Source organism: Hemiscyllium ocellatum, unplaced genomic scaffold (genome assembly GCF_020745735.1).
Source record: "Hemiscyllium ocellatum isolate sHemOce1 unplaced genomic scaffold, sHemOce1.pat.X.cur. scaffold_531_pat_ctg1, whole genome shotgun sequence".
Classification (NCBI taxonomy): Eukaryota; Metazoa; Chordata; class Chondrichthyes; order Orectolobiformes; family Hemiscylliidae; genus Hemiscyllium; species Hemiscyllium ocellatum.
The window spans coordinates 389,926-397,101 of NW_026869101.1; positions in this window are offsets into that span (position 1 = coordinate 389,926).

The window sequence follows — 7,176 nt, forward strand, 5'->3', positions numbered from 1 at the left end:
AGAGTTGTGTGTGTGTGTTTATGCGTGTATGTGCTTCTGTGTATATCTGCTTAATAGCGGGAGACAACATGGTGGTGGAGGGTTGTGTTGTGTGTTTCATTGTATATTTGATTAATGGTAGGAAACATAGTTTTGGTGGAGGGTTGTGCGTGTATGTTTCTGCGTATATCTATTTAATTGAAGGAGACAGCGTGCTGATGGAGGGTTGTGTGTTTTTCTGCATATAACTGTTTAATGGCAGGAGACAGGCTAGTGGTGGAAGGTTGTGTGCTTGTGTTTCAGTCAATAACTGTTTAATAACAAGAGACAGATATTGTTGCAGGTTGGTGTGTATGTGTTTCTGTGTATCCTTGTTTAATGACTTGAGACAGTGTGGTGATGGATGGTTGTGTGCATGTGTGTTTTATTTATATATCAGTTGAATTGCAGGAGACAGCGTGTTGTTAGAGGGTTGTGTGTGTCTATTGCTATGTATTTCTGTTTAACGGCGTAGACAGAGTGGTAGAGGCGGATTGTATGTGTGTGTTTCTGTATATATCTGATCAATAACAGGAAACAACTTGGTGGTGTAGGGTTGTGTGTGTGTGTTTCTGTGTACACCGGTTTACTGACAGGAGACTACGTGGTGGTGCAGGATGGTTTGTAAGTGCTTCTGTGTATATCTGTTGTGGTTCTGTTCACCGAGCTGGGAATTTACGTTGCAGACGTTTCGTCCCCTCTCTAGGTTACATCCTCAATGCTTGGGAGCCTCCTGTGAAGCCCTTCTGTGATGTTTCCTCAATCATTTATAGTGGTTTGTCTCTGCCGCTTCCAGTTGTCAGTTCCAGCTGTCAGCTGCAGTGGCCGGTATATTGGGTCCAAGTCGATGTGTTTGTTGATAGAATCTGTGGATGAGTGCCATGCCTTAGGATTTCCCTGGCTGTTTTCTGTTTGGCTTGTCCTATAATAGTAGTGTTGTCCCAGTCGAACTCATGTTGCTTGTCATCTGCGTGTGTGGCTACTAAGGATAGCTGATTGTGTCGTTTCGTGGTTAGTTGGTGTTCATGCATACGGATCGTTAGCTGTCTCCCTGTTTGTCCTATGTAGTGTTTTGTGCAGTCCTTGCATGGAATCCATCAAGTCACATTTCAAAAATCATTTTAATCCACGTGCTCAGCCATGTAATGAAACATCTCTGTGGGATGTGAACCTTTAGGCTCAGAGGTCAGGGCACTACCATCGCTCAACAATAGCCCCTAAAGCTGCAACATGATTTTCCTGTGCGTTTGTTCATCAGCTTTCTTTGAACATACTGTGACACACCCCCACAACAGAATCGAGATAATCTGTTCCAGAGCAAGTAACACTACCACAAGTTCATGGAAAGGAATCGAATCCAGAGCTCTGCCCCATGGACAGGGGTGCTATCCACCACACAAGACTTAAACAATGCCCAGAATTTGAAGTGTCAGTTTTCAGCTCTATATGGATTTATTACATTCTGATTAACATTACTGAAAAACACAGGCAACAGTTCTCATTGTTAAACAAATAAAAGGTATTACCCTCAACTATAGGACGATGAGTGCATGTGCTCTGCCAAGCAACTTCTTTAATTGCTTGGCTATGATTTCCAGCTTAAATGGCTATTATCTGTAATCTGCAATATTAGGGCAAGAAATCTTGCAATGTGAGGGATCTCGAATAGACATCAATACTGAACACCAGAGATGAGGAAAGAGCACAATTTCTGGCCAAAAACACTGGCCACTATTTCCAAACTCTGACATGTGGCTTCCCTCTTCCTGAAATTATTAAGTGATACAAGGCATCGGATTACTTTCCAGCCTCTCCTTACCCTCTCCTCCCTCTGCTTGCACAAAGCAAATCAAGCTCTTGGTCTTTGGAAAACTCAAGGCCTGCGTTTGTAGGCTTCCTGGAGAGGGGAAGGTCTTTTAAACCTGAAGCAGGAGGGTGAGGGGGCAGTAATATCACTCACTGGGCTGAGGTGTGGCAGTTCAAGTGTAACTTGGATAAATGTGAGGTAGTGCATTTTGGTAAAATAAAAAGCGGGGGCTTATGCAATTAATAGTATTCCGTTGGTAGTGTTGTAGAAAAGAGGGACCCACAGGTGCCGATTGAATTCACAGAAGTTTGTGTCACTTATAGACAAGCTGTTTAAGGCTACTTCATTGCTCAGACATTTGGGGTTAGAAATTGAGAAGTCATGCTGAGATTGTGCAGGACATTGATGAAGCCTCTTCTGCAGTACTGTGTGAAGTTCTGTTATTGGAAGGAGATTATTCAGCTGACGGGGGTTCAGAAGAAATATACCAGGATGTCGCCAGGAACACCTCATCTTCTGCCTCTAGATCCGACAAACACCCGGCATGAACATTGAACTCGCTAATTTGCAAGTCTCCCCTCGAGACCCAGATCCCAAATCCAACCCTGCGACTCAGATCCGCCCTCTCGTGGGAACCTACTTGTCCATCTTCCTTCCCACCGATCCGCTCCAACTCCCCACCGACCTATCATTATCGCCTCCTAGCTTGGCTCACCTATCATCAACCTTTCCCCCAGCCTCACTCCCACAACCCATTTATCTCTCAGCCCCTTTGCCCCTTCGCAGTTCTGAAGAAGTGCCCTGCCTGAAACGTTTACTCTCTTCGGATGCTGCCTGACCTTCTGTGCCTTTCCACTATCATGCTTTATCTACACTGAATTCTCCAACATCTGGAGTCCCCAATGTAACTTAGGTACAATTCTCTGTTAACATATCAATGCTGTCTGTCTGTTATAACCCCACGCTGTCTTAGATACATGCTTTCTACAGATCATGGCCTATAAAATTTCTCTCAATGTCTTACTGATATTGTCATGCCTCAGCAGTAGTTACAGGGTCTATGTTTCCATTCATAGGCAGAGAAGCATATTAGTGCTCCGATAAACCTCTGGCATTACTTTCATATCCAATGCAGACTGAATGGTTACACGTAATTAATCTACCAGGCTCAACATTTGTTCCCTCAGTCACCCTCGCATATCCAATCCAGACTGTGTAAATGTTAATCATTATTTAGAATTTTAATAAAACAACATTGAAATGAAAGGCGTTGGCTGCAGCTATTTGTTCAGTGACTGTGATTAATGTCAGTTTCCATGGATCGTTAATGTGTCACGGAGAGTTTGCCTCTTTTATTAAGTAAGGATTCAGTTCAATGTGTTATCCCATAGTATGAGTGGGAACATCGCCGACAGTACTAACAGGGATCAGCAGCGCCAGGGAGACAGGGAGGAGATATCAGAATCTGAGAACATTAAACTGGAATATCCAACAATGGACAGGAGTTTTTCCCCCAATCTTTACAGGCTTTCCAAACATTGGGTATCATTAATATCGAGGATCTATGATGTACTGATTGTTATTCAAGCTGGTTACTATCCCATCCTCGCTATAGTTAATGTTCCTGGTAAGTCATTCTAACTGTCTATTAAAGCAGGTTAAACTGAATTGTTGTTCATGTTATTGAAATTAGAAAAGGTGGAAGTCATCGTTTTCAGCTCTAATGAAAAATCCCATTTCTTAGAAATTATAATGAGCAAATTACTACTTTGAAATGACTCACCAATAGGAGAGGAGAAACTCTAAAACTTCATAATCCTTGTAGCACTGCACAGATCGATATCTCCATATCCTACCCATTCGCTGATTCTGTCCAATATCCCCATCATGATATCCCCCATCTCCTCCTTAGCCACAGTGCACCTTCTGAGTACACCATCATTTGAGCCTCTGTTAAATCCGGAATAACCTGCTTCAAGCCTCTTCTAACCACATGTCAATCACAAAATAATTGCACTTGAAATGTTTAACTTGTTCTCTGCACAGAAACTGTCTGATGGGAAGATAATTCATGGTGCCCAAGTCACTGAATCATGATCTAGAGCCACAGAATAATTTGAATGAAATTGTTGGCATTGAAGTGAAACCATCATCATTAAGTATAAAAAGCCCATCTGCTTGCCTCATGTCCTTTAGTGAAGGCAATGGGTCATCCTTCCCTGATCAGGTCTCTGTGCGACTGTAAACCCACAGCAATGTGTTTTGCTCTTTACTGTCCTGTGGAACAGCTGAAACAGCGACTCAGTTCAAGATAGGCACAACATGTCGGCCTGACCTATGAGGGAAGAATAGTTTCCTATATTCCTACAGCTCATTTCCATTCAGGTGGGTGACTATTCGTTATTTCAAGTGCATTTTTTCTTAGTCTTTCCCTGAGTGTGATGTTCATCTCCCGTAGCACCTCTGGTGTTGGCTGTGTTGATGCCCACATATAGATGTAAGGAGCTTTTAAATTCCAAGTCAATCGCAGTGTAGCGAGAAGGAAAGGCTTTTTTACGCCACAGGAAAGAAACGGAGATGTCTCATTGAGGAAAAAGAACTATTGTGACCAAACCTGAGAGCGTTGTTGAGGCAGTCTTGGGAAATTGTGCACAGATTTTCTTTCCCTTATAAGAAATAATCATCCTGCCAAAGAGAGAGTGCAAAGGTTTTTCAGCAGACTAATCCCTGGGATGGTGGTGAAATGAGGGGTGAATGAAGATTAATCTTTAGCGCTGTGAGAGAATAAAAGATGATTGCGTTGAAACTTAAGGGGAATGGTCAGTCTCTCATGATGTTCTAAACAGATATTGTTACGGTGATAAAATCCATGGCTTGTTTTTACTCGGGTTACAAGAGCCTCTGTGGACGTTCCCCTCCCCCTCCCCCACTCCCTATATCGATAGAGAGAGAGAGAGAGAGAGAGAGAGAGAGAGAGAGAGAGAAGGTCAGACTTTGAATATAGTGCATTGGTGTGTGATCCTATATTAAACATCACGTTATCCAAAATCCTGACAGCAGCCACAATGCCTTCATTCTAAAACAGTTGCCTATTCCCATCATCTTCTGACCTCCATGGAGAACATGGGCCTGTCTGTTCAGAGATGGAAGATGCCTCTTTGAGACTTGATACAAAACATCTGGCTTCCCTCCTCACTGCCAGCAAACCACGTTAAAGTAGCAAACGTTCCACCGGCAATGGACCCACGAGGAACCTCGTACAGCCATCCATGAGTACAGATTCTGCTCCATTGTGTTCTTGGATTGGAGCATCAGTGACACCCTCCTGTTCATGTATAACAATCTCGTGAGGCTGAATGGCCTCCTCCAGGTCCCATGAAACAGGTTCAAGGGTCTGATTGGACTCTACCTGATCCTGTTTAACAGCTCGATGTACTGACCAGACCCCTTCTCTTCCTGTGGAACAAGCAGGAGTATTGAATGGGCTGTCCCTCTTCTTGTTCAGTAGTTTCGATGGGTTGAATGGCTTCCACATTTCTGTATGTAACCAGCTTGAGATGTTGAATGAGCTCCTCTTTTAACTGCGTCTGACGGCACTGTTACATGAATGTGACCGACACTTTAACAGCACAGGCCTGAATGCTGTTCGGCATCAGGAGCTGATGGGAGACAAAATGTTCTGAACATTGTGTAACCCTCAGTGACCATCCCCACCTCCGGTCTTATGATGGCGAAAGACATTCGTGAAGCAGCTGAAGATGTTTATGCTGAGGAAGCTACCCTGATGATCTCCTGAAGGGATGTCCTGGGACTGAGATTTTCGGCCCCCAAACAGGCATCTTCCTTTGTGCTCTGAAAGACCCCAGCCAGTGGGGAAGGGACACCTGATTGCCATTAAGCTCAAATAAGATGGCGCTTCTGATGACATTCGCAGTGAAAGACTGCCTTGATATCAAGGCTATTCACTGTTTGCTGAGCCCCTGTATTACCCTCTTGTTCATAACAATAGGTGACGGTGTCTGTGTGAGGAGTGTTTTCCTCTCACAGAGGGTAGTGAATGTCAGGAATTATCTTTTCTCGAAAGCTAGGGGAGCTACATCACTGAAAGTATTTAAAAAGGCGGGAGATGGAGTTTTGACCTGTCAGAGAGCTGAGGGGGTGTGAAGAATTGAACATTAAAGATGAGTTAATATGAACAGTAGATCGGCCATGATCGTGTACAATGGCTTGATTATCCGAACTACCTGATCCTGTTCCTTATGTTCTCATATTCTGTAATTACAAAGTTAATGGTTGTAATTTTCCTGCACGATCTGTTATTGAACGTTGCAATCAGAGAGAGCAAAGTTCTTTATGAGCCATCTCTTAGTGAGGTCTGGGGGCTGAATTCAGTGAATCTGGGTCTATACCATGACCAACAAATGAAGCACAAGTTACAGAGAGGAGACACTCTGTAAAGAGACCAGAGTTATCTTTCGAACCCAGCCTGGGTTTTGAAGTAACATTTTCCGACCCACACCAAACTATGTGTGACAGTCTGGAGGGAATGGATGAGATCCTGTGTTACTGTGGACCAGGTATTTGGTGCAAGATGCCCCCGTCAGCACCAGTGCAGGAGGTGTGAGGGGTTGAATTGAACATAGGAATATAGGACTGAGGAGCAGGATTGGGTCATTAGACACGCTGTCACTGCTCCACAAGGCTCTAAGATTGTAGCTACTCTGATTGTGGTTTCAGCAGCACTTTTCTGTCTGTATACAATTTTTCTACTTGCACTTGTCTGTCAAATGTTTGAATACAGCACAACTTTGAACAAATGCAATGTCCAGGCAACATAAACATTTGGAAAAGGGAATTCCCACTTGAAAAGTCCAACTAGAATTTCTCATTCGTGTTCCGACAAATGTTGGAGGGTCACTGTGTCCTGTTCCAGTCCCACTCTTCCACTGGTTACAACAAATTTTAAAAGTAGCCACTTTAGTGTTATGACCAATTGTATAGGACTGAGACTGGGTCATTTTTGAGAAAAATGTGAAATGCAGGAAGTTGAACTCACAACAAATAGCAAAAGATAGAATGTCCAAAATGTTCTTCTGCCTTTGAAATTATTCTGCTCACACAAGCTACTGGTCTTGGGATTTATTTGTGGAACAGTTGGATTTGGCTGAACTGCCTTTGCTTTCAGCAGTGAAGAGATTCCAATGGGTCCTGACCAGGAATCCTTCACAAGTGGTGAAGATAACTCAGGGCTTTTCGGGTCTCACGTTTTGCTGTCAGGTGGACAAAGTAAGAGAGAGGGATCAATCAGCTCTGCTTCTCAGGCAGGGACCATTTTTCTCCCTCTCTGTGTT